The sequence below is a fragment of the Dermacentor silvarum genome, chromosome 3, assembly GCF_013339745.2.
Source record: "Dermacentor silvarum isolate Dsil-2018 chromosome 3, BIME_Dsil_1.4, whole genome shotgun sequence".
Taxonomy (NCBI): domain Eukaryota; kingdom Metazoa; phylum Arthropoda; class Arachnida; order Ixodida; family Ixodidae; genus Dermacentor; species Dermacentor silvarum.
In genome coordinates, this window is record NC_051156.1 from 171,235,895 (window position 1) to 171,263,266 (window position 27,372).

The window sequence follows — 27,372 nt, forward strand, 5'->3', positions numbered from 1 at the left end:
TTATTCCACAATCCTCCACTATGACATGCCTTATAATCAGTTCATGGATCTGACAAGTAAGACCTCTCAATTTTTTTTTAATTGGAGGAGTGCTGACGCAAGTGTCATGGTGGTTTTCAATGATCATGACTTCCATTAACACTCCTGACAGCTGGTGCTAGCAGTTCGGAGTGATGAAATTGCTGCTATGAAATTTAACTTTTCATTTGTACTGTCGTGTGTGTTCAGACAAATTCCTTGCTGAAAGCAATTTAATTGAACCTTTTCACTCTCTTGTCGATTTACTAAAACATCTTTCAGTCTGTCCAATATATACTTTACCACAAGACAAAGGTATCTGGTATATAACGCCTAAAAGTAGCATGTTAACATTGTTTTATGTGCTTTTTAGCAAGTCTCTTTGCTCAAGCGTGCCATTCACGAGGAAGCACATAGACAAGGCCTTGCTAGGGGCTGAAGCCACAACCCTGACACCAGCCCTCGTTGCAATTCCTAAAATTGTGAGTGAGACCATGCACGTAAGGCACGACTGCAACCTTTAATGCATATGTGCTTGCATAAGGATTACGTAGTAAGACTCCTTCTACCTTTCCACCTTTCATCATTCAATGATTCAGGTAGGAATCCTAATTTTTTTGCAAGAATTTGAATTGAATTGAGTTTACTCTGCTACAACAACAATGTGGCGTGGTTGTATCCAACACTGAGAAAAATAAACAACGAAACTATTTTCGGGAACATGGCTGTTGGCAATGTGTACTACATAATTTGATTTTGTCATGCAGATAAATATGGCTCTTGAAATTCCACAAATGACCATGGGTCCCATCACGCTGACCTTAGGCCCCTGCACTCTGATTTTGGAGCCTGCCGCTTAGTGCATATAACGTGCCTCGGGTAGCAGTAGCGGAAAAATGGATTTCACATAATCTTTTAATGGGGTTTTACATGTCAAAACCACTATCTGATTATGAGGCACAGCATAATGGGGGACTCCGGAATAAGTACACAGGTGTTTTCTGCATTTCGCCCCCATCGAAATGGAGCACCGTGATCGAGATTTGATCCCGCGACCTCGTGCTTAGCAGGCCAACACCATAAGTATTCAGCAACCACTGCAGATTTCGTATGTTCCGTGGCCATTTTTCACACCATTATGAGTTTGAATTAAAATGTCTGAAGAACCACATGCTGCATACAACATATTTGAGTTTTCGGCAGTTTATGAGAAAACTGCTCGATTCATTGCAAAGACTATATAGTGGGAATTCTTACAATTTTTTCTTGACTCTTGTCGTTCAGATGCATGTAATATAGTTTTCACTTCATTAAAAAAGTTAAGACCGGAAATAGTTGACGCACACAGCCTGATGTTTGTGCCATGCAACGGCAGGGTATCGCATCTGGATAATTCTCAAAAATATATTCAAGCACTGAGCAATGTGCGTGGTTTGGTTAGTCAGTGCTGAAACCAATCCAAACCTAAGCACCTCAAAATGCCCAAGTACAAACTCGTGCAGGCTAACCAAATGTACATTTCGTAGCCATTCAGCCATTACAGGGGCCTCAGGTTCGAGCAGGACAGCATGTAAGCTTATTGATTCATGCCTTTGCCCTCCTGAGAATACAATCGCCCAATAGTTCTTGAAGTGGAACACTAAGACAAAGGTCGGTTCCAGTACTGAAATACATGATAAACTCAGTAGCATTTGGGAAGCTATCGGCTTCATGAATGAGCATTTTGCGCTATTCAAGACGGATGTTGAAGCTTTTTTTTTTCAGGAAATAGCTGCTGCAAAAGTTGAAATTGCACAATGTAGTACAGAGAATGAGGAATTGCAGAAAGATTTGAAAGAGAAGCTAGGAAGGAGGTTACATAGCTAAAGCAATACAGCAGAACCAGTTCCAACCAATGTGGTTCCAAACCTTCCAATTACTCACAGGCAGGACTTGAGGGCGACCGTTGCAAACATTACCATGTCCATGTTACAGCTAATGGCATAACCATACACCCGCCGTGGTTGCTAAGTGGCTATGGTGTTGGGCTGCTGAGCACGAGGTCGCGGGATCGAATCCCGGCCACGGCGGCCGCATTTCGATGGAGGCGAAATACGAAAACACCCGTGTACTTAGATTTAGGTGCACTTTAAAGAACCCCAGGTGGTCGAAATTTCTGGATTCCCCCACTACGGCGTGCCTCATAAACAGATCGTGGTTTTGGCACGTAAAACCCCATAATTGTTTTTGCAATAACCATACATCGTGGACCACAAAGGGATAAAAACAAAGACGACTTGTCGTGTACACATATAATTGATATGCGGGCAGACGTGAATGGCATGTATTGTACTATTTTGGTGCGGTGACGAACAGGCCGCACTAGACACTGTGACCACTGGTCACTATGAGTCAATCCTTGGCCGCCAGTCGCATTCGATCATGTGACCTCTGTCAATCGCCAGTGTCAATTCAGTGTTTCAGAAAATATGCCATATCGCAGTCCCATGGCTGTCTGACTTATTTAAAAAATTAAATTAAGAGGTTTAAGAGAGAGAGAGATAAGTTTAATGATGCGAAATGCAGAGAGGTCGGCCTGAGGTAAATTCCTCTAGCCAGCTACTCTGCGTTGGGGGAAGGGGAAGAGGGAAAGAAAGAGGGAAGAAAGAGGCGCATGATGGGTGACGATGATGAGAGAAGGAGGATGTGAAACATATGGCAAGCACTTTGGCATGCTCGAAGCCTACAGTCCAGGCCCGTACTTTTTAAAAAGTTCAGTAGCGCCTGCATGGCCTTGAAACTTGATTGAGTGTCTGGCCAAGGGCCTAAAATAACGTCCTCCGACAACGGTGGGCTGTCGAGACGCGTAAGGTCATTATTCAACCTTTGACGCTCTTGCACGTACCTAGGTCAGTCACAAAGCACATGACCTATAGTCTCTTTGACATTGCACAATTCACAGTCTGGAGACTCGGTGCGTCGCATGAGGTGTACGTATCCGCGCGTAAACGCTACCCCCAGCCTTAGTCTGTGCAGAAGACTGGCACAGCTGCGTTGAATTTTCGGTGGTAGCCTAAATTTCATGGTAGGGTCCAATCTCTGCAGTCGTCTGTGTCGATTATCCGGATTGTCCCAGTGCTTTTCAGTCGATTTTCGGATGACACTGGAGAGAAGGCAGTTGGCGTCCGCTCTTGAAAAAGGAATCGCAAGCATTGACTCTGGTTCTTCCAGTGCTTTCTTCGCTTCGGCATCAGCCAATTCGTTGCCGTGTATACCACAGTGACTGGGAATCCACTGAAATGTGATGTGGTGGCCGTTTTCTTGCGCTAAAGTGTATAGCTCGGCAGTTTGAAGAGCCAACACTCTGTAAGCGCTTTCTTTCAACACCAGTCTAAGTAGCTGCAGAGCCGACTTTGCGTCACTGAAGACTGTCCATACTTGAGGAGGCTGTTGCAAAATATATCGAACGGCCTCTCTGATTGCCACCAGTTCCGTAGATGTTGTAGTCGTCTTGTTACACAGACGAAACCGTCGAATGACTTGATGCGCAGGCACGACGAAAGCCGCACCAGACGCATACGACGAGACCGATCCGTCTGTATACACATTCACCGAGGAGTCATATTCTTTCGACATATATTCAAGTGTTAAATGTCGGAGGCCGACGGTAGGTATTCGCGATTTTTTAGAAATTCCGGGAATAGATAGACGCACCCGTATTTTGGACATTACCCATGGGGGCATACGTGGAAGGTCAGCAGGGGCAAAGTATGATGGTATGGCAGATTCTTGGCATTTAATGGCTCTTGAAAATGTGGAGTCCGGCCAGTATGTCGGGAAGTGTCGATAAGGGGTGGCATCCATGACGGCACAGTAGTCGCAGGAATACTCGAAGAGGTTCGCATCGTAGATAGACAGGTAAAGGGGTGACGCGAGCCTCCTCAATTGTTCCGTAGGTGGAGGTGCAACGTGGAACACCGAGGCATGTTTTCAGCATCTGTGCCTGGGCACTTTCCAGCGTACGCAAACATGACCGGCTCATACCTGATAAAACTGGCAGGCTATACCGAATGTAGCCGACGTAGAGAGCCTGGTACAGCCGGAGTAGCGAATGCTCAGATGGGCCCCACTTCATACCGGCCAAAAAGCGAAAAACTTGAGCAAGCCCAGTTAATTTTTTCTTTAACATTGCCACATGCTTTGACCATGAAACACCGCGGTCAATGACAACGCCGAGGTATCTGTGGTGGGCCACATATGGGATGGTATTGCCATTGATCATAATTGGATACCAACACATAAGCTTCCGTGTGAACGCTATCGCAGCGCACTTTTCTGGAGCCAGTTGCAGTCCTTGGCACTGCAGGTACTGAGACGTTAAAGAAACAGCTCGCTGCAATCTTGCACGAATTTGCGGTCGTGTGACTGCAGACGCCCATATGCATATGTCATCTGCGTAGGTACTGATGCGTACTGTGTCAGGAATTATTTCCGCAAGGCCAATAAGGGCAATATTGAAAAGAGTCGGGCTGAGGACTCCTCCTTGAGGCACTCCACGGACCACAACGTGTCTTCTCGTTTCGCCATCAGTTGTGGACATGAAGACTGTGCGACCATCTAGGTAACTTTCAATCCACATGTAGAGACGGCCGCCGATGCCCAAATTACCGAGGGCATCAAGAATGGCTTCGTGCAGTACATTGTCATAGGCTCCTTTTATGTCCAAGAAAACTGCTCCTACAAGTCGGTGTCGCCTTTTTTCGTGTTCGATCGTGGACACGAGATCAATGACCCCATCTATTGCAGAACGTCCACGTCTAAATCCGGTCATCATTTCAGGATAAAGCTCATTCCCTTCCATGAACCATTCTAATCTAGTGAGCACCATTCGTTCCATCACCTTACCGACACAGCTAGCTAAAGCTACTGGCCGGTAAGATGACATTTCGTAAGGCGATTTTCCTGGCTTTAGGAGGGCCACCAAACGGCTGGTTTTCCACTGCTTCGGGACTGTACTGGATGACCACGTGGCGTTATAGTACGACAGCAGGACTTTCCGACCTTCCACACCAAGGTGGCACAGAGCAGTATATGAAATACCGTCAGGTCCAGGTGTAGAAGATCGTCTCGAAGCAGCAAGTGCAGCTTCCAATTCCGGCATCGTGAAAGGAAGGTCAAGACGAGCATCTTTAGGAGGTGGCACGGGTCGATGCAATGTTGGACATGTTAAAATATTGGTACGGGTGACTCTCTTACAGAAGTCTTCGGCAACCTGCACTTCCGTCAGAGATTGGTGAAGTGCTAGAGCATGGAAAGGATGTTTTTGCTGAGGAGGGGCACGAAGGCTTCGTACTATCTGCCAGATCCTAGAAAGTGGCTTTCGAGGATCCAGAGACGAACAGAAGGTCCTCCACCGTTGTTTTCCCATTTTTTGAAGGTGACGCCGTATTTTTCGTTGAGCACGTCGACATGAGACAAGGTCTAATGTCGATTGAGTTCGCCTAACCTTCCTTTCCGCTCTACGACGGATTGCGCGGAGCCGTTCATATTCAATATCAATCGCCGTTCTGGATGTAGGTGCACTGATAAACTTTGTTGTCTTCTGCACTGATGATACAATAATGTCTTCTATATCAGATGGTGAAGTGATGTCTCCGCAATACTCTTCGACACATGTAGAGAATGTGGACCAATCAGTGCAGCGTACAGTAGATGCAGTTGCTTGCACAAACCACTTCATCTGCACATATGTTGGCATATGATCACTCCCATGCGTTTCTGTGTCCATGCACCAGCTGACTGAGGGCAGGAGGCTTTGAGATACAATAGTGAGGTCTAAGCAACTTCCGTAGGTAGTGCCGCGGATGTAAGTGGGAGATCCATCGTTGATGACAGTCAGACCCTCAGTTTCTATGAAGTCCATCAAGTTCCTTCCCCGACAGTTCATTGCGGCACTTCCCCAGTAAGGATGATGAGCATTGAAGTCTCCAATAAGAACATGAGGGCCTGGGGAACTTTGTAACACAGTAGATAGGTAGGAGAGGTCAAATCTTTGGCTAGGAGGTATGTAGGCGCCGATGATCGAAAACACATGCAGTTTATGTTTTAGTGTCACGCACACATATTCATTGCTGTCATGTGGAGTGATCGTGTGCCGAACAAACGTCATGTCGCTGCGTATACACATTAACACTTTGCTCTTGTGTCCATCTTCACGTGACCAGAGCTTAACATATCCAGAAAGGCGAAAGTCCGACGTGAGATTTGGCTCGCATATCACGATCACTGGGAAGCGGTATTTGAAAACCCGTTGCCTAAAGTCAGACATGCGGCCGCATAGACCTCGAGCATTCCATTGCATTATAACAGAATGGTGCATCTTCTGTTCCAATGTCCAGTGTTTTATCGTGAGAGCCATGATTGCCACCCTTATTTTAGAGCCGCTAATAGCGGCTCCATAGCATCTAACGCCTTCACGACAGATAGTGCAGTTGGCGTTGCCAATCCGGAGATCAATATACGCATAGTGTTTACTAGTTGTTTAAGCATGTCTATCATCTTTTCATTTTCAAGCCTTTCATTACCCTCCCGGCTCTTGGGGAGCACCGAAGGAGTATCTCCACCTGAAGCCCTTTGTGGTAGCGAAGGCCACGCTACAGCCGAAGAGGTTGGACGCACGTTGGATGACGCTTCATTCCTTGACGGGCGCGGAGGTACTGGGGGAGGCGCAGCTTGTGTCTGCCGGCCTTGCTCTCTCTGTGGTACGTTTTGCATCCAAGTACTCAAAGGATGTGCCTCTTTCTCTCGGAACTTGCTCTGTGAGCGGCGACGCCGTTGCCGCAACCGGCGTCTTTTCTTGCGGACGGAATTGGCAGTCTCCTTGTGCGTGGAGTTCTCTCTCACCATTTTTCGCAGTATTTGTCTCTCTTCTGCCATTTTGGGGCAGTCCTTGGATGTCGCTTCATGGCCTCCGGAGCAATTTGCACATTTCATGGCGTCAGTCTCACAGGAGTCTACCTGATGAGCACCACCACATCTACGGCACGACGTAGGGCTCTTACACACAGCCCTCACGTGGCCCAGTTTGAAACACTTGTGACACTGTAACGGTCGTGGCACATATGGACGCACCGAGTGCCTCACATAACCTACTTTGATCGATGCTGGCAAAGAGTCTGACTCGAAGAGCAACTTGATGCACCGGGAACGGCCGAATCGGTGGATGTCGAGTATTCGTACTGTCGACGATAGAAGAGATCGTAGGTCTTCATCCTTGATGTCAATGTCCACATCTGATACAACACCAGTGCACGTATCGTTGCCGTACGCTAGGAATGAGCGAACTGGGATGTTGCCAACCACTTCAATGGATTTCAAAGCCTCCAATACTGCCTGAGAACTCACGTCCACCGTTAGAATGTTCTTCCGAGCATTAATGCGGATCTCTCTCACATGTCCTGAGGCTATTCGATCGAAAAATTTAGTCAGCGATTGTCTGTTCAACGAATTCAAATTCGTTCCTGCCGTAGTTGGGGTGTAGCCCACGGAGAAGACCCGTTCATCGCATCTGCTTTTATGAGTAGAATCACTGCCTGCTGACGTCCGGCGAAGCTTGCGCTTCAAGTGGCGCGATTGGACTAGCGTGTAATCACTGTCCGATTCCATCTCTGCCGCTGTGGAGCTATCAGATGAATCGGGAAGCCTATAGTCGGTGATGTCGTGGTTTCCCACGGACAGGGCTACCGCCGCGGGACTCGCCTTGTCAGGAGGGCGCGGAGGTCCTCCGTCCCCCATTCCGGAGGACGACGTCTTCGGGGAAGCTCCTTATATCCAGAAGTCGCAAAACTTTGAAGAACCACAGAACAATGACGTTCGTTCCGCACTTCTTCGTCTTCTTCCTCCGTTTAACATTCTGAAACTACACAGTGCGTTATGAAAGAGGCAGTAGTGGAGGACTCCGGATTCAGCGAATCATTCAGCTTTAAAGCACTCAGCAAACTATTGAGAACCACAATGCAGGCACCACTTTGACACACATGACTTTCACCTAATATGGCCTCCCCATCACGTCAAATTGCACTGCCCTATATTAGATGGCAACTATGTTGGCTACAGAAAGTGGACAAAACAGTGCTTGTGTCCTGCTATTGACCAGGAGCCAGGGCTGGTTTATAATAATGGACGAGTCAACAGCTAGACCGACCATACCTCGGAACAGAGCACCTGAACATCTCGCTAGGCAGTGTTGAGAGCCCTAAGGCATGACAACAATGGACAGATGAAGTTGCCTAATAAAGCCGACACCAAAAAGCTTTATACTCATGAGATTCTTGATGTGTTCATCAGCGTAAATGCTAACATTCACAATGTGTATGCTCAATCTGTTTGCCACAGATGTGCATCTTAATGTACTGTCACCCCAATCAACAAGCATTATGTCATCGGTACGTACCTCTGCACTTGCGCAGTCACAGGGAGAGCTAAGTACTCAAGTGAAGCTTTGTAAGGCATCAAACTAACAGATTAGTTTGATGCGCCACAGCGGATACAAGCAAAAGTACACAACAGGAGTGCCTGTCAAATGTCTCAGGAGCGCCTGTCAAATGACAGGAATCCAGGAACAGTGATTTTCAACTAATTTTAAGAGAAAAAATGACTTCAAAATTTCTGCAATAAGTAGCAAAAACACTGCCTTTCAGTTATAAGCATCTGAATCACATGTCACGTAGGCCAGCTCAAAAAACATCACAAAAGGATTCTTCTGAGGGCGATACAGATATAGAGAGAACCAACATTTCTTTCTAGGAAACGCCAATTGAAGCAATGGCTCCTAAGATATCCTGTGCCACTATCCACATAATCAAGAAACAGCAATGAAGAAAAAATTGAAGAACGCTTAAGCTTCGCCTTCAAGAGTAGAATGCGATAGCGTTATCGGGACCCGTTCGCGTCGCATCGTTCAAATACGGCAAGTAGGCTTCATTCACGGAAAGACGTTTTTCCAGGGGCAATATGAGTGGTCTTATATCAAAATGTGAAGGCCCTAGCACCTTTTTTATTATTTTATTATTTGTTTGCTATTGCCTCGATGCATGCAGGTCTGGTAGAAATGCCGGAAAAGGGTTAGTGTTTGAGTGTCCTCGTAGCAGAATTACGTTTTTTCGTACATTCAAATTGCGATCCGACGGCGAAACCGACGTCGAATGGTAAAGTTCTATTTTACCATTTTTCAGACGGATTTCACTCTGAGAAATTCAATTTTTGTTCACCATAACCTTACATCACGTGGAAGGTCTGCGCGGTCGATGTGGTTGAATGATTTTCTCCGCTACCCGCGATCACACGCCGTTTGCCGACGCCGGATTTTCTGCGACATGGGGCCCTAAACGCGTTAAAGTACAAAGAAAAGATCGCCTCAAACTAACTCAAAGCTTCAAAAATTGACCAACACTGCCAGGCCTGGCTTCAGGTAAATGTCTTGATGCATTTGAATGAACCTTTCATAAATGACATTCTGACTCTGCTATTCTTCTGACTACTACTACGGTTTCCAGGAAAATAAGCCATCCTGGCAACTCAAGAGGCCAGAACAATGCCATTGTAGCACAGTTACAAGCTAGTACGTCATATTTCACTTAGGCTGTCTGACATATCAATTCAGGTCATCTGACAGCAAACGTTTTCCACCATAGGACATGTTAGCAACCACAGTATTCGGTGAGGCCTTAAAACAGATTAAGAAGTGTGGAAGAAAGTTGCAGGCGGAAACAGTTCTTTTGACCAAGTATTTAACTGAGCTTTCTACTTTACATGTGTAATGAAGAGTGGGTCCGGGGCTCGGAGAACAGACACAGCACCCGTTCCTTGGGCAAGCTGTACTATTCTGCTTCGTCCTTCACTTTTACCATCCCGCCTCCGCGCGCCGGACCCACTCTTCATTACACTCGGCCACGCTGCGACTGGCTTGCTCCATTAAGAAAAGCACAAGATGTCATGTTGCCTGTCGACGGATGCACTTCTGAAGTCGTGACACATGCACAGCAAAGTTATTTCGCTTTCTTTTGTCGATGCGCGAGTCAAAATCCATGGACCATACTCGCCAAGTGTTCTCGCCCAGGCGCTCAGTAATAATGAAAGGCCCTTCGTACTTTGTGCGCAGTTTGTTTGAAGAAGACGGTGCGCCTCGTTGTACCCACACCTCGTCGCCTATTTTGTATTGTGGTGCCGGACGGTAGCGTCGATCGTAATACCGTATTTGTATATGTTGCGCGTGTTCAATACTCCTGCGCGCCTCGGTTCAGATATTGTGACAAAGTGTCTGTCGTGCCACGGAACGTCTAACTTTTATGCGCGTGTGCAAGCCAAATGTAGCTCTCAGTTTTGGTAGTTCGCCGTGCACGATCTCATATGGGGAAGTTCCTGTAGTGCTCTCTAAAGCCGTGTTCATTGCGTATGCAGCCGCTTTGAGATGGTCTTCCCAATCCGCTCCACCTCGCTTGTGATTTTTGCAATACGGTGCTAGTCGAGCTTGTAAATTCTGGTTTGACCTTTCCGTCAGACTATTGGCTTGGGGATGGTAGGCAGTCGCGAAGTGATGCGCAACTCCAGCTTGTTGTAGGTAAGGGCGGAGCTCGCGACTGCGGAAGGTAGTCGACCGGTCGGAGATCAACTTTTTTGGAAGACCGTGTCTCCGTTCGAAGCGGTCCTGTAGGAATCGGATGACATAGCTGGCGGCAAGCGAAGGCACAGCAGCGACCTCTACGAACTTGGACAAGTAATCCACCGGCGCTATAATAAAGCGATTACCCGCTGCCGACAATGGAAGAGGCCGATGTGGTCTATGCCCAGCGTGTCGAAAACCGTCTCAGGAGGCGTAATGGGCATAAGGAATCCACGTTGACCTACGGGACGCCGTTTGTGTTGTTGGTATATCTCACAGCTGGCAACGTACGAACGTATAATCTTGTCCATTCTCGGCCACCAAAATCGTTCTTGTGCATTGCGTAAGGTTGCTCGATAGCCGACATGGCCTGCTTCAGGGTTGTCGGGGATGGCTCGCAAAATACGTGATCGTAAGGAACCAGGAATAACCAGAAGGTGGCGTTCGTCTCTCTTATTGGCCCAGTGGCGACGATACAACGTACCATCTCGTAAAATAAACTTGGCGTTGCGTCCCGTATCAGTAATAGAGTCTATAAGGGATACCAAACCTTTGTCGGCGTGTTGCACCTTTGACAGGTCTTGTTGACAAAACATGATCCAACTTTCTCGGTTCCTGGATTGGGCTTCCTCGATTGGGTTTGGTGATAAAGCGTCCGCAAGCTGATTTTGTGCTCCAGCAGGGTGACGCACGCCGTATGTGTAGTCCTGTAGCAGAACAATCCATCGGGTAAACTTGTGTTTCAGGTACTGCTATTGAAACATTCATGCAATCGCGGAATTATCCGTTACCACGGTGAATTGTCGGCCAAAGAAATAATAACGGAACTTGTCGTCCACGCTCCAAACTACAGCCAAGCACTCCAGTTCGTTTGAGTGGTAATGACGCTCCGTGTCTGAGAGTTTACGACTCACATAGTCGACAACTTGTGTGCGCCCATCTGTGTCACACTGCAGCAAAACTGCCCTTATGCCAATCTGACTCGCATCAGTGTCTACTTCTGTCACCCAATCCTCATTAAAGTGACACAGCACCGGACAATATGTCAGCTGGTGTTTGAGGGTTCGGAAGGCCTTATCTTGCGAAGGTCCCCATTGAAATTGAGCTCCTTTCTTTAGCAAATCTGTGAGGGCAGCAGCAGTTGAAGCAAAGTTCGGGACAAACTTGCGCAAGTACGATGCCATTCCGAGGAATACTTGGAGCTGTTTAATACAGGTTGGTGCGGGATATTTGGCTACGGCATCCATGCGTTCGGATAGGTGTTGTACAGCTATCCACATCGTGTTATCATCACATCGTGTTATAGACGAGATAAGATATTGTAGTCAATCCGAACTGACATTTCTCGCAGTTAAGCCGAAAACCGTCGTTATGCAACCTCTGCAGTGTTTCCTCGAGGTTTCGCAGCTGTTGTTTTTGGTTTCCCCGATAACTAGAATGTCGTCGAGGTAAATAACGCATGCGTGGTTTATCAGTGCACCCAACACGGTGTTCATGGCGCGCTGGAAAGTACGTGGGGCTATTCGCAGTCCGAAAGGCATGCGGTTAATTTCGTACAAGCCAGACGACGTTGAGAAGGCCGTCTTAAACTGATAAATCGTCTTCAGCCACGTAGATCTGCGAATATCCCGATTTCAAATCTAGAGGCGTAAAGAACCTGGCATTCCGTACGGCGTCAATGGCGTCGTCGATGCGTGGCAGTGGGTATGAGTCTGGCATAGTGTGTCTGTTCAACTCTCCGTGGTCGACACAGAATTGGAGATTCCCGTCTTTTTTATGGACTAGGACGACAGGGGCAGCCCACGGATTGGAAGACTGCCTGATGACGTTAGGGGCTGGTATTTCATGTACCTGTTGGTCAATTACACTCCGCTTTAGTGCCGCATATCTTCGCCGTGGTACAGACACTGGCGGACGATTGTCGGTTGGAATATGGTGCTCTAGCAGGCGAGTTCCGGGTAGCTGAGCAGTAGTATCAGCGAAGAGCGACTCGTGCCTTTCGAGTATAGCGGAGAGTGTAAGTAGCGTAGCAGCTCACCCTGGGAAGCTTTACCAGGAGGCGTAATCGGAGCCACGGAACAAAGGCTGACGTTACTTCCTTCCATAGTGAGCCACATTTCTCCTGAAAGAAGGCCCCTAAGACCATGTCTGCAGGCAGGTCCTCGAAGATGGGCACTGCGTTCAAGACTTTGGTGCCGGCTTCGGTATGGAGGTGGAGGTTCACCGCACCGACCGGCAGTATGTTTCCCCCGAGGTGTCTCAGGGAGGTGCCTCAGTCCAAGGCTCGAGAATTTCAGAGGCGTGTCATCGAAGCAATGCCATACGCTGTGCTCCAGTATCGACATGCGCCGTAAGTTCTGCGATGCCGTCGACGCAGACCTTGAGTGTTGGGAGCGGGCGTGTTTGAAATTGCATGGATTGATGTTGGGCTTGGGGGCAGTTCTTATATCTATGGCCAGAGCGCCCACACGGAAAGCATCCGCGTCTTGGTATAGCTGGCTCCTGCGGGCAGGCTGCAGCCGATGAGCGGCGACCAGAAGTGTCCTGCAAGTTCACCGCCTGGCGCACAAAAGTGGCGATGTCGGCCTGGTATGTGGGCAGGGAAAAGACGGCCGCATGCATCGAGTCGCGCAGACCATCGATGACGTACTCATCGATGGGCTGCTCGACTCGTACGTACCCATCAATGACGGGGAGGACCAGGGCAGGTCGCATGCTTGTAAGAGGGACAGCTTGTCGTAAAAGTAGGTAGCTATGTATTCATCGTAATAACGCATCATCATGAAACGCGCCTCATAAGCACTCGGAAGCGGTAGGAACGCGGCCGTCATGGCCGCGCTCCAAGTTGACGATTTTGTGTAATCGCTGCCTTGGAATCGACGCCACGCTTGGGCGGATTCTCGAAGACGTCCTTCGGCAACGGATTTTTTTGTATTCTCTGCACAGGAGAGCTTAAGAGCAACCGAGTTGACGATGATGAGCCACGTGGTAGGGTCATCTTTAAAACCATGAAAACATGGAATTTCATTCTCAGAGAGCGATGCGAGTGTGGCGCACCCAAATCCGGATGTCTTGAGCTGTTGAGTCAGCAAGGACATGGCTGGTAAAATGGCGACACTGCAGTCCTGCTGCGGAGCTGTCGGGGAGGCTTTGACGCCGTCCGTGGACGGCCCTGGTGGCAAGTCCAAAAGTGTACGTCCACTTCGGAGTCTCATGGACACAGGGACGTCGGGGTCTTCGAAGGGGTCGCAGTTTGACGAGTGTCTGTTCTCGTCTCTTACAACTAGCATGCATGTTATGGCCTTGTGTTATGTCCTTGTATGACTTGCGATAGAGAAGTCAGGTCAAAATGACACAGTAGCATGATGGGGCAAGTGAACAGCACTATGGTTTTAAAGCATTCTTTCATGATAAGTACTAAGTCGTAACTTCGGTATTGCCAAGAAGCAACCCAGTCAACAAGATAAAAAATGAACATAAAATGCCGAATGAAGTGGCAAAAGTATGAAAAACACCTATAAAGCTGTGAAGTCTTTGACGCATGCGTGCACTATGGAACTTGCCAACTGTGTGAACTTTCGATGCACAAAAAATGCAGTCATTGGAAAGAACTTGTTAAGTATGATCAGTTGTATGTCACCAAAATGAAATTTCATCACAAAGGGTTAGAGGCCTTCCCACAACAAAGAAAACTAAAACCTAATTCCCAGAATTTTGATATGCTCGAGATTCAATACCCTGCGATTAAATTGCTTATGACACCTCCACCAAGTCATCGGGATATACACCTAGGCAAGAGACTTAATGTCAGTGACTGCCACACGAAAGGCGGAAGCACAAGAAATAGAAATGGCAGGCTCTCACATGAAAAAGAAAAACAACAGCAAAACAAAAGAGAACTAGAAACGATTGGTGTCGTGGCAAAGGATGAAAAAGAAATTCAACACGTAGAAAAAAATGAACACACCATAACGCATCATGCATGCCAGGCAAGAGGTTGTGGTTTCTGCAACTGTTTGCACATTCCTTGACATTGTACAGCAGGTACCAAGAAATGCTCCACAAGTGGACGACTCAATCACTTGGCAGTTGTTCTAGCCTTGTGAGCAGCAAGAGCATGGTGTTTCATAAAAATAGTTGAATTCACAGTGCGTCGGCTATCTCGAGGTGAAATGTACCATTAAATCTGTTGGAGTACAAACTCTGATACACATTCATTCAGTCAGATCTTCCAGATTCAGAAGAGACTAAAACACCAGAGGAAAACTTGTAAACTAATAATTACAACTTTATTTGGTAAGCGAAAGGTTGTTTCCAGTAGAGAAGCACCTGCACCTGCATTAGCGGAGAGGGGGGGAGTGTTGCCAAGAATATTCGAATCTCCCCACCTCCATATTCTTTCTGTTAGTCCTTTCGTTTGCTCATATCTATATTTCCACGAGCACCATTTTCTGGCGCTACATTTATTCTCTCTTTCAGAGAGACGACGGTTCACTGAGCTCCAGCGCACAACGTAATCCCCAACCCTCCTTCCGTCGTACAGGTTCCTTCCACGCAAAGAGTAACCTATAGTGACACGTGAACTGGCTGACACACAACGCTGAGTAGCACACCTTTCTTTTCCATTCTACACCCTCGCTGCTAACACACCCTCAGTTGTTACCTCACCCATCTGTCTTACCCTCTCTCCCCTTTAGTAGAAATGCAACAATATATAGTGTGCCGAGGAGAGCATATGTCGCCTTGAAAAATTCATGTCCACTTGTCGAAACCTTCGCTCCTGCTTTCACCTTGTTCTCGGTTTGCTCATTGTATTATTTAAAAGGCGTAAGTAGTGCCTATAAGGTATACATAAGAAGAACGTTTTGTAGACTTTCCTGCCTTTGACGTTGCGGCTAAGTGCGAATAATAATGGGAGTAGAAAGACGAATGAGAAAAGCGAGATATCTTTAGTCATGTGAGTTGCAACCAGACGCTTATATAAGCAGCTGATGTTCCAAGTGGGAAATCTGAAGCTTTTGCAAGTGCTAACATAGAAAATGTCTTCCAGCTGCCACGTATGGACCATTTTGGCCATATATATTTTTCTTCTGTCCACATTGCAAAGTAAAGATAGGTCATTTGCTGCGGCGGAACAGTATCGCGTGGAAATAGAGGAAAGAGGTTATTACTACTACAACTATCCTCATGGAGGCCGCACACGTCCAACGACTCGACGTTCAACGCCAAGATCAACGGCACGTTCTACACCCAGTGAGCAATAACTTGTGTGGTTTGTTGACTGGCTAGCTTGTGTTCAGCGATTTCGGCATGATTCAGTATTGTGCAATGCATGGCAGCCCACATAAAAAAATGTATTTCGTTGCGTTATGAGCAATGCAATCATACCCAGTGGCGAAGCGCGAAAACAGGGTTATGTCTGAAGAACACCAACTAACCTGGCGATCGAAGAATGTGTCGTAATTCATCATTGATACTGTACAGCAACGTTAATCATTGCTAGCGATACTCTGTTGAAAAACCTGTCTTGATTCATGATTAGTGGTGGTGATGATCAAGTTTTTTTTAATACAGATACGACTTTCCCTCTTGATTGGTGTCACCTAAGGCGCTGTTAGGTACATCTATTCGGAACTGTTATATTCCATTACCAGAATCAGCGTTTCGCGATTGGTGAAAACTGTTTTCGGGCTAGCCCAACTTCGCTTATCAGTCACGCGACGTGAATAAAAGTGCGAAAGCGCCTTATCTCATAACACGTGCGCACACTGATCATGCACGATTAGACCCAACAAAAGAAAGTAATTATTTCAAATTCCATACCTTTCTCACAAACAGCCCTACGCAATAGGTCAAAAGTTTTCGGTCTGCGCCCACTTCGCATGTCTGTCACGCGGCATCACAAAACCGCGATAACTCTCCGCGTCAAAGTGACGTGTACGCATTAACGACGCCTTAATATGCCGAACAAAATTGAATATTTTTTGGAATAGCAAGGCACTGCCCCGTTCCGAAATGAATAGATTTCTGCCTGCCGATCGCGCCGGCAAAGGCTTCTCGAAGCTCCTAAGGACGATGTATTTATTTGCGTATAATAAACAATTTTGCGTGGCAGTGTAACCTTGTCGAGCCTTTTCGGCACGTACATGACATCACTTTGCCTAATTTTCTTCGGCGAGGATCTGTTTTAGCTGCATTCATACTCTACCATTGGAAACTGCACCTGGGAACGTTGAACACGCGCACCATCTCGGGTGAGGCTAGCTTAGGAGGGCTATTTGATGAATTATCAGGCATTGCCTGGGATATTATTGGCCTTACTGAGGTTAGAAGAACTGGTGAGGCATATACAATGCTGACTAACGGCCACGTGCTCTGCTGCAGAGGTCTTCCAGATAAGGGAGAATTCGGGGTAGGATTTCTAGTCCACAAGGAGATAGCGGGCAACATTGATGTTCATAAGGAGTTAGCGGGCAACAGCCTTAATAAGACGGTAGCAGTCGTCGTAATAAAGCTGAATAGGCTGGTATAGAATGAAGGTAGTACATGCCTACGCCCTAACCTCCAGTCACGATGATGAAGAAATAGAACAATTTTATGAAGATGTTGAATGAGTAATGAGAAAGGTGCAAACTCAGTATGCTATAGTCATGGGCGACTTCAATCTAAAAGCAGGGGAAAAGCAGACTGGTGAGCCAGCAATTGGCAACTACGGCATCGATTCTAGGAACGCGAGGAGAGATGTTGGTAGAATTCGCGGAAAGGAATAGGCTACGACCAGCAACAGGAAGTGGACCTGGAAAAGTCCTAATGAAGAAACAAGGAATGAAATAGATTTCATACTCTCTGCCAATCCCAGCAAAGTGCAGGATGTAGAAGTGTTGCATAGAGTAAAGTGCAGTAACCATAGGTTAGCGAGGTCTAGGATTTCTCCTCAGTTTGAAGATAAAAAGAGTAAAATTAGTCGGGAAAAAACAGGCCAACCTAAACGCACTAAGAGTAAAAGCAGACCAATTAACGCTGGGGCTCGCAAACAAATATGCAGCTTTAGAACGTGAAGATGAAAACAACATAGAGGTAATGAATGAAACCGTAACTAGACTGATCTCAGAAGCAGCAATTTAAGTGGGAGGTAGGGCACCAAGTCAACCAGTAGGTAAGCTCTCCCAAGTAACAAAGGACCTTATAAAGAAGCGGCAAAACATCGAAAGTGCTAAACTCGAGAGATCACATAGAAATCGCTGAACTGTCGAAGCTGATCAACAAAATGAAAGTAAGGTATATCCGAAATTATAACGTGGAAAAGATTGAGGAAGCAGTACAATATGAACGCAGCATGAAGTCAGTGAGAAGAAAATTTGGCATAGGACAAGGCAAGATGTATCCACTGAAAGATAAGCAGGGTAATATCATCAGCAATTTTGATGACGTAGTAAAATCAGCGGAAGAATTCTCTACTGACCTGTACCGTGCCCAGAGCAGCCAAGCTACTTCGACTCGAAGTAGTGGTGAACAGGATACAGAGGCTCCCTCTATAACTAGCGATGAAGTTAGAAGGGCCTTGCTGGACATGACCAGGGAAAAAGCTGCTGGAGAAGATGGAATAACAGTCACTTTATACAAAAATGGAGGAGATATCACGCTTGAAAAGCTTGCAGCCCATTATACGCAATGCCTGACGACTTCAAGTGTACCAGAAAGCTGCAAGAACGCCAACAATATACTCATCCATAAGAAGGGAGACGTTAATGAATTGAAGAATTACAGACCCATTAGCTTGCTTTCAGTATTGTACAAAATATTTACCAAGATAATTTCAAACAGAATCGAGGCAACACTTGACTTTCGCCAACCAAGAGAGCAGGCTGGCTTCAGGAAGGGATATTCTACGATGGATCATGTCCATGTCATCAATCAGGTAATCGAGAAATCTGCGGAGTACAATCAACTTCTCTATATGGCTTTCATAGAATATGAAAAGGCATTTCATTCATTAGAGATACCAGCAGTCATAGAGGCATTGCGTAATCAAGGAATACAGGCGGCATACGTGAATATCTTAGCAAATATCTACAAGGATTCCACAGCTACCGTGGTTCTCCCCAAGAAAAGTGGAAAGTTACCTATCAAGAATGTGGTCAGGCAAACACAAAGTCTCCAGTGCTTTTCACTGCTTGCTTAGAAGAAGTATTGAAGTAGACTGGGAAGGCTTAGAAGTAAGGAAAATGGCGAATATCTCAGCAACGTCCGGTTTGCAGATGACAGTGTTCTATTTATTAACAATGGGGACAAATTACGACAAATGATTGAGGACCTTAACCGAGAAAGTGTAAGAGTGGGATTGAAGATGAATATGCCGAAGACAAAGATAATGTTCAACAGCCTGACAAGGCAACAAGAATACAGGATCGCCAGTCACCATCTAGAGTCTGTAAAGTAGTAGGTTTACCTAGGTGAATTACTCACAGAGGACCCTGATCATGAGAAGAAAGTTTGCAGAAGAATAAAATTGGGTTGGAGTGCATACGGCAGGCATTACCAAATTTTGACTGGGCGCTTACGACTGTCGTCGAAAAGAAAAGTGTACAATCATTGCGTTCTACCGGTGCTAACGTATGGGGCAGAAAATTTAACGTCGACACAGAAGCTCGAGAACAAGTTAAAGACCGCATAAAGAGCGATGGAACGAAAAATGTTCGGCGTAACGTTAAGAGACAGGAAGAGAGCGGAGTGGATCAGTGAGCAAAGGGGCATAGCGGATATTCTGGTTGTCATTAAGAGAAAGAAAAGGAGCTGGGCACGCCATGTAATGCGCAGGATGGATAAGTCGTGGACCATTAGAGTTACAGAACGTATACCAAGAGAAGGGAAGTGCAGTCGAGCACGGCAGAAAACTAGGTGAGGTGATGAAGTTAGAAAATTTGCTGGCGCAAATTGGAATCTGCTAGCGCAAGACATGGTTAATAGGAGATCGCAGGTAGAGGCCTTCGTCCTGCAGTGGACATAAATGTAGGCTGATGATGATGATACCCTACCATTGCACGCCACTGCGATTTTCTACCAGGCACTGAAAGCTAAGCAAGAAGAAGCTGGAAAATCGCAGAGGCCGGCACCCCACTTCCCCTCAGGTTATGTAATTTCATTGCTTTAGCCCAGCCCCACAAATAGCCTCTCTACGTCTGCGTGCTTCTCGCCTTATGTCAGACAATTACATCAGGAAAACCTCTCAAGTAAGGCATTGCTATTCGCTTTGAAAGTAAACAAAGTGACCTCCTATAAACCAGGAGAGCAATTTATTGCCCTATTTAAATAACGCTGGTAGTCACCACCCGATGCTGGCGTCATCGGTTACGTAAATTTGAGACCAGGAGATTGCAATAAAAACAGATTAGAATAGCTCCACTTAATACGGTCCTAGATGCCACTCACCATCGGAAATAATTGTTTAAAGCATTTTGTTGATAGCTAGCTGTCCGGTAACGTTTTGCAAAGTGCTACCAAAACCAAGCAACTTTTTTCAGCCTTGTAATTGTTTGTAAAATACGAGAATGTATATAGCCGATGGAGGTCGGCGAAGACAAGGACGAAAATAATTTAATAGTGACGTCGAGCGACGTCGATAACATACTAGTCCTGCGACGAAATCTTTTCATTACTTGTGGCGATCGCCAAAGTAACGGAAGACGCTATAGTAACGCCAAAGACAGCGTTTGTGGTACAAAAGAGACTTACTTGACAACGATGGTGACAAGCAAGAAACACATACCCACATAGAGATTGTGCCGAGAATAAGGTCATTGGTTCAAAACAACATCGAAAGCCTCGAAAACATCAAGGCCAATAAGGACGTCACATCAATACAACCACGCAATTTACACAGTAGCTCAAAACATTCACAGCCACCAAGTGCCCTAATAGCGTTACTCCAAGTGTAGAGGCAAAAGCTCAAATCTCATAGGTGACACTGTGTGTGTCGCCGGCAAGACGAAAGTCAGATGGCCCAGCTGGAATGACGATGATGAAGGGGCCACGACGGCATCACGAGCATCAGCAAATACCTAGTGCCCCAACCTGGTATACAACTTGGACCACTGGATCGTCATAAGACGCTAGATAGAAACATAGATAGATGCGTAGCTAGACTATTGATAGATAGGTAGCTACATATACTACGTTTCACACAGCAGGTACCACGCTGTGGAAGCTACGCAAGAAGTACGGTCCGCGCGTTCGGTCCATGCTTCGGTGGGCAGCCAAAGGCGTTTGCTCGCGCCAGCTGGTACGTAAGGCTGCCGCGACCTCCGCGACGGGCAGTAAATAGAAAACAACGAAAAGCAAATTGATCTAAAACAACGTGGTAACATCTGTATGAGTACATGGTTTGTTTGTTGCTAAAGATAAGTACTTTTCTCATTCGGAACTCAGCGTGTATGAAGAGCATTTTCACAAAAAATCGGTCATAAAACACCGAACTATTTCCAAGTGCGAACGATGTCACTGCAAAAGGTATCTCTAGCGACCTGATGTATGAAACGGAGTATAGATATGCTCAAAAAGCCTAAAATCGACAAAGAATGCTAATCGCATCAAAAAATGTAACCTTGGTGTCGAACACGAATCGAACCAAAAACCATACGCGAACGACAATTCTGGGCGAATGAGTCAACCCAAACCGATATTTTTGGAACGTGCCTGCACCAGAATCAAACTTGAGCCGAAAGAAATACTAATGGTGACCGCTTCAGCACGAAACGGCAGAAGCAGGTAAAGCGACAACGGTTGTTCAATAGTGTGTAAGATTTTGTGAATAATTCCTCCTAAATTCGATGCATTCTACTGGCAGATTGTTAGACTGACGAGTTACGTAGTGTGCGAGAATGGGTATAGACGATGGGTGCGTGCTGGTAAGTAGGGCCATATCGGCAGAGACGCGTTAACGTTTTGATGAAGTTAGCCATGCTCGTTGAGTTCCGCGGCCGAAAAATTGTTTTAAGCAGCTCCAGGGAATTACCATTTCTGGTGATGCTGTCAATTCAGCCATTAGATCAAAATGTTAAAAAAAACATCAGCACCTATTCCACTCTGGGAAAGTGGATGACCATTGGCGCTATATAGATTATATATCTAAATGTACAACACACAGATACATGGATATTTTGGCGCTGTTTATTTTTTTCACACAAGCTCCTATAGAACTTGGTGGTCGCTATGGTATACGGCGGAGGCTTCGATGACAACGATGGGCGGACAGACAGACAGAGAACTTTATTCAGATACTGAGGAAATGCGCTGGACAGGTTCTTCGCGAAGGTTAAGTCCAAACATGTGCACCTTAGGATCGACGGCCCGATGCCGCCGGTCACACCCCCGCCACTGCACTCGGCATCGTTGCTCGTGAATTCAATGTTCTTCGGCCGTACGAACAACTCGCGCACTTTCGCTGCGGCCAGCGTCGTCGGCTCTGCACTGTCTCACGCGCGCCGAATCGCGGGCACGTTCCTCTTCTCGGGTCGCCGAGTCGGCGAGACGACGACGTTCCGCGGTGCGGGCACGCTCTTCTTCCCGCGCCGCCCGGTCGGTGGCTTCAGGTTCAGGGGCTTTTGCGACGTAGACGTTTGCCCGCAGCATCGCGGGAACGTTCATTTTCTTGGGACAGCGAGTCGGCGGCGCGATGCCGACGGTCACATTCCCGCCGCTGCTCTCGGCTTTGTTCCTCGTAAATTCGCTGTTCTTTAGGCGTGCGAAACACTCGCGGCCGTTCCGTTCTACGCTGGAATGATGAGGGGCAATGGAGCCAGCTCTGGAATTAAGAAGACCACGACGACGAACGCGTGATTAGTGGCACGAGCGCCACTGCTCAAGGAAGGAGGAGGAGGAACAACTTTTTTACAGCGAAGTGCCTGGTGAGCTGGTGCGCAAGCGAGCAGAACCAGCTGATTGGGTCCTCCTTCCATGCTTAATATACTGATGACAGTCTCCGTGACTGTCACAGCTGTCCCCGATTCGTCGTCGGCGCGAAGTCGATCGATGGGGTAGACAGGCCGGTTGGTCGTTCCGTACTCGAGCGAACACAGTGAAAAGAGTCAGAGTCGGAGAGTAAACAAAAAGCAAGATATTTATCGGCATATGCACAATTAATAAAATAATAAAAAAGACACAAGACAGACTAACACACCTGAACTTAATATAACACAATGAAGACAGAGAAGTATGATGAGCAATTAACAATACATATACAAATGAAAAAATGTGGTTGATCCCTCTTATATATGAATCGGTATAGAACACGAAAGTGAAACGTGTCTTCACAGAAGTAGTGTAATGTTTATTGCACATTGATAAATAATGTCTATTGGTGTTTTGTGGCTAAAGCGCCCTTAGGCGTTGATGCACCCACGCTGACGCCTGGTGGCACGTCTCCTCCATCACGACTACCAACGTCGATGACCATGAGCAACCGTCGTGCATATGGAAGCTGCACTACGCTGCACACGCTAGCACAACGCGAAAGACGAAGCACGTAACTGACACACTAATACAACGCGCAAGACAAAGCACGTAACTGAATCGTCACCGAGTCAAATCAGCGCGTACAGCGCGTCGTAATTGCAGCCTCCGCGATCAACTTCAGAAACATTTTCAGAGCTAATTTCGGAGGCCACGCTCCGCTGTGCTGAGTACGGTGAACGCCACCTAGGTGGCATTGGTAGTGCTTCTTGATGCCAGCGTCCCTTCGAATGCTGGCATCGAGGCGTCGTAGTGCTGAGACCACCCAAGCGTTCACTGTCGGTGCGCGTTAGTGTCATAATGCAGTACTTCTCTTTTCTGCTCGTAGGCGGCGGCACCGCCCCGAGCAAGAGCGCGGGTACACGGAGGAGTGTTAGATATATAAGGCGCGTCTGTGTAGCTCTCTGCAAATGCGTTTGTGGCGCAATGGGTTAAACGCTCGGCGATCTATCGTCGCGGACCGAGAGGTCGTGGGTTCGATTTCCAAATTTTGCATGTTTGTGGAACTTTTTCTTCTGGTTTCTTTCTTTGTATTATGTTCGTGTACATTGTAAGAACGTCATTCCGTATTTCCGTATGACGTATTTCCGTGACGGAAATACGTCAGTGAAGTCTTGGTGGACCCCGGCATAAAACACTTTCGTGTTAAAAGTGCGAGGATAAAATATACAAGAATAACACTTAACAGTAATTCACTAAACAAAGTTCAAAAGAAATCAAAGTTCAAAATAAAACAAATGGTGTCATACGCGTGGCCAGGCAGCAGCAGCAATTCCATAAACCGTGAAGTCGGTGCGCAGAGCTTTCCCGAAGAATGCTGGCGGTCCGATCTTGTCGAGGTGGATGCGATTACTGGGCTGGGTTTCCCGGGATCTTGATTTGACGTCTTCTCTCAAGCAGGTTCAGCTAACTTGAGGCGAACTACCGTGAACTTCGTTGCAGACGTTGGTTTGTCGTCTCGTACGTCAACTAGTTCCTCGGAGTTCCGACGTGGCCAGGCGGCCCAGGCGATACTGCAGGACGGCACTAGCCCCCCGAGGGCTTCTCAGCAGCGCATAGGTTCAGCTTCTAGACTAAAAAGCAGGGCCCCTAACCTGCGCTTAAATAGCCTCTCCTTTCCCTAGTTCCCTATGTAGGGGAACTGCCGGTATGCAGAGTTCGCCTAATTAATTCATGGCTCCTCCCAAAAGTCTTGGCCGCGACCCTTTCACCATGAACGAAGAACGGTAGATTCTCCTCTCTCCCAAGGTCAAGGGCCAAGGTGGAGCCGGGCACTACCACGCGGACGTACACGCACACTTCTGGGTCCGTAATCGGCGTGTCGCTTCTCGAATCGAGATGCCACCCAGTGAAGCCACGACGTTTTTTTTTTTTTTTGACGACCGTAATCCGGCGTGTCGCTAATCGAAATTATACGCCGCATAGTGAGGACAGCACGCTTTTGACGCCCGTAATTCGGCGTGTCGCTAATCAGCGTCAAAACCACTCGAAAACTTTCGAAAATATGCCGCTCCGGGACAGTGACCCTCCCCGATTCGTAATTTCTCACAGCGTTTTTGGAGTCGCCGATGACCACCTGTAATAGGCCAAGTTCAAGAGCAAAAGTTTCTCGGGGTTCACTTTAAGGAAGACCAGAGCTGGTCTGTTCACATACAGAGCTTAAGTATGGAACTAGTCCGTACAGTTGGATGTCTATACAAGATATCTCAGCTCATACCTTTCTAGCTGAAGAATATTTATTTTTCCCTCTTTTACTCCAAGTTAACTTATGGTTTATTGGTGTGGGGGACCACTACGCAACACAATTACAATAAACTCATTACTTTACAAAAGAAAAGTGTTGCGCTGCTTTGAGTCTTTTCATGAAAATGTGCAGGATTTAAGAACAGCTCCTCTGTTCAAGAGACATAGCATCGTATGGGCGGACCAGTTATATTATTTAAAAGGTTTGCAAGAAATACACCAGAAGAAGCTTTACGTAAGTTGTGGCTCTGAAAACGCTCAATATCTTTTAAGGCACCAAAAACATCGAACACCAAAAATTAGAACAAACTATGGAAAGCAAAGAATGACCTATAAAATACCTGCCATCTTAAACAAATTTGAAGGAATGCTAAACTTCAAATGTACATCACGTGTATTTAAACGCCATGTTATGGAAACATTGTTGTCCTCTGGTATAAAGTACAATCAGAACTAAGCATTTTGTTTGTAACACAGAAAGTGGTCTGTAAATCTTGTCTTGTGTCTGTTTTATTGTGTATATTGAATCAATGTTATCTATTATGTGAGAAGTTTTCACGATGCACAAGTGAAATGCATCTTGTTTTTTAATTTAATTGTATGTACATTTCGGTAGTGCCATGCAATGTATGATCTGTTGTATGTACTACTGAACAAGCGACACGTTCTCGTTGTTATAGGACGGTGCAAAATGTCGCGTTATATAACTTCTCTTGGTCAACGCAATTTTGTTGTCAATGTTTGGTTCAGCACGTTTTTTTTTTCAGTGTTTTGTAAGTGCATCACTCTGAACTGTTTGGGCTGAGGTCTCGTCAGGCACAAACTGCCTTTAGCTTCTGTCCCTGCATCAGGCTTTATGCGCTGTCTGCTGCGACAACTGAAAAAATGTGGTTGATCCCTCTTATATAGGAATCGGTATAGAACACGAAAGTGAAACGTGTCTTCACAGAAGTAGTGTAATGTTTATTGCACATTGATATATAATGTCTATTGGTGTTTTGTGGCTAAAGCGCCCTTAGGCGTTGATGCACCCACGCTGACGCCTGGTGGCACGTCTCCTCCATCACGACTACCAACGTCGATGACCATGAGCAACCGTCGTGCATATGGAAGCTGCACTACGCTGCACACGCTAGCACAACGCGAAAGACGAAGCACGTAACTGACACACTAATACAACGCGCAAGACAAAGCACGTAACTGAATCGTCACCGAGTCAAATCAGCGCGTACAGCGCGTCGTAATTGCAGCCTCCGCGATCAACTTCAGAAACATTTTCAGAGCTAATTTCGGAGGCCACGCTCCGCTGTGCTGAGTACGGTGAACGCCACCTAGGTGGCGTTGGTAGTGCTTCTTGATGCCAGCGTCCCTTCGAATGCTGGCATCGAGGCGTCGTAGTGCTGAGACCACCGAAGCGTTCACTGTCGGTGCGCGTTAGTGTCATAATGCAGTACTTCTCTTTTCTGCTCGTAGGCGGCGGCACCGCCCCGAGCAAGAGCGCGGGTACACGGAGGAGTGTTAGATATATAAGGCGCGTCTGTGTAGCTCTCTGCAAATGCGTTTGTGGCGCAATGGGTTAAACGCTCGGCGATCTATCGTCGCGGACCGAGAGGTCGTGGGTTCGATTTCCAAATTTTGCATGTTTGTGGAACTTTTTCTTCTGGTTTCTTTCTTTGTATTATGTTCGTGTACATTGTAAGAACGTCATTCCGTATTTCCGTATGACGTATTTCCGTGACGGAAATACGTCAGTGAAGTCTTGTTGGACCCCGGCATAAAACACTTTCGTGTTAATAAATAAAAAAACACCCCTTTGGCTGATGGCCGAGGCTATGGCCACTGTCCGTCTGTCGCCTGTACGCAGTATAAGAGGCTTTATTTACAAACAGCTAGGACTACGCAACAGCCTAGGCCCATGAGTGTCGGTCTCTGTTTCGCGCTCTCTGGGCTGCTGGACTTCGTCGTCTTCTCTCAATATTTCCGGACTCTCTGCCCCACTACATTGGCCCCGGTGGTGAAGAGGAGGCATCCTGTCGTAAAGGCAATGCAGCCACCAGTGGGTCGTAGTAGAGCTTTAAGCGGCTCACGTGGACTATTTCACGACCGCGGCAGCGTCTGTCGGTGGTAGGTGTCACAGGCTCGACGACTTAATTCACCGGCGACGTGCATTCAACGATCCGGTCGTGACCGTGATATTACGCTGCAAACTTGCGGGAGAGACCACGTGTCCGGCATGGAATTGAAAGCCACACGAACCAGCGAACAGGGAAGGTACGGGCAGGTTTTTCCGGATCAAGATGCTCTTTTATAGGGCGAAGCTCCTTATAGCGGCACCCGTTACGTCCCCGTCGTCGTAGTAGTAGTGTCTAACCAGTCTGAGAAAAATGAGAAAAAAAATTCCGAAGTTGTGTCCGTAGCGCGGAATCAAACCAGGGACCCCTCGCTTCCGAGCGCGCGGCGTTAGC

At 46.9% G+C, this 27,372-nt stretch overlaps 1 protein-coding gene and 1 long non-coding RNA gene across 2 annotated transcripts in view; one reads left to right on the forward strand and one right to left on the reverse strand.

Moving 5' to 3' along the window:
- Positions 1 to 27,372, reverse strand: part of LOC119446090 (uncharacterized) — a 437,832-nt gene that overhangs the window by 164,418 nt on the left and 246,042 nt on the right. The gene's annotated exons all lie outside the window — the stretch shown is intronic.
- Positions 15,599 to 27,372, forward strand: part of LOC125944078 (uncharacterized) — a 36,622-nt gene continuing 24,848 nt past the window's right edge. Inside the window, exon 1 of the long non-coding RNA XR_007466108.1 lies at positions 15,599 to 15,910. This is a non-coding gene — a long non-coding RNA (uncharacterized LOC125944078). The remainder of the gene's footprint in view (positions 15,911 to 27,372) is intronic.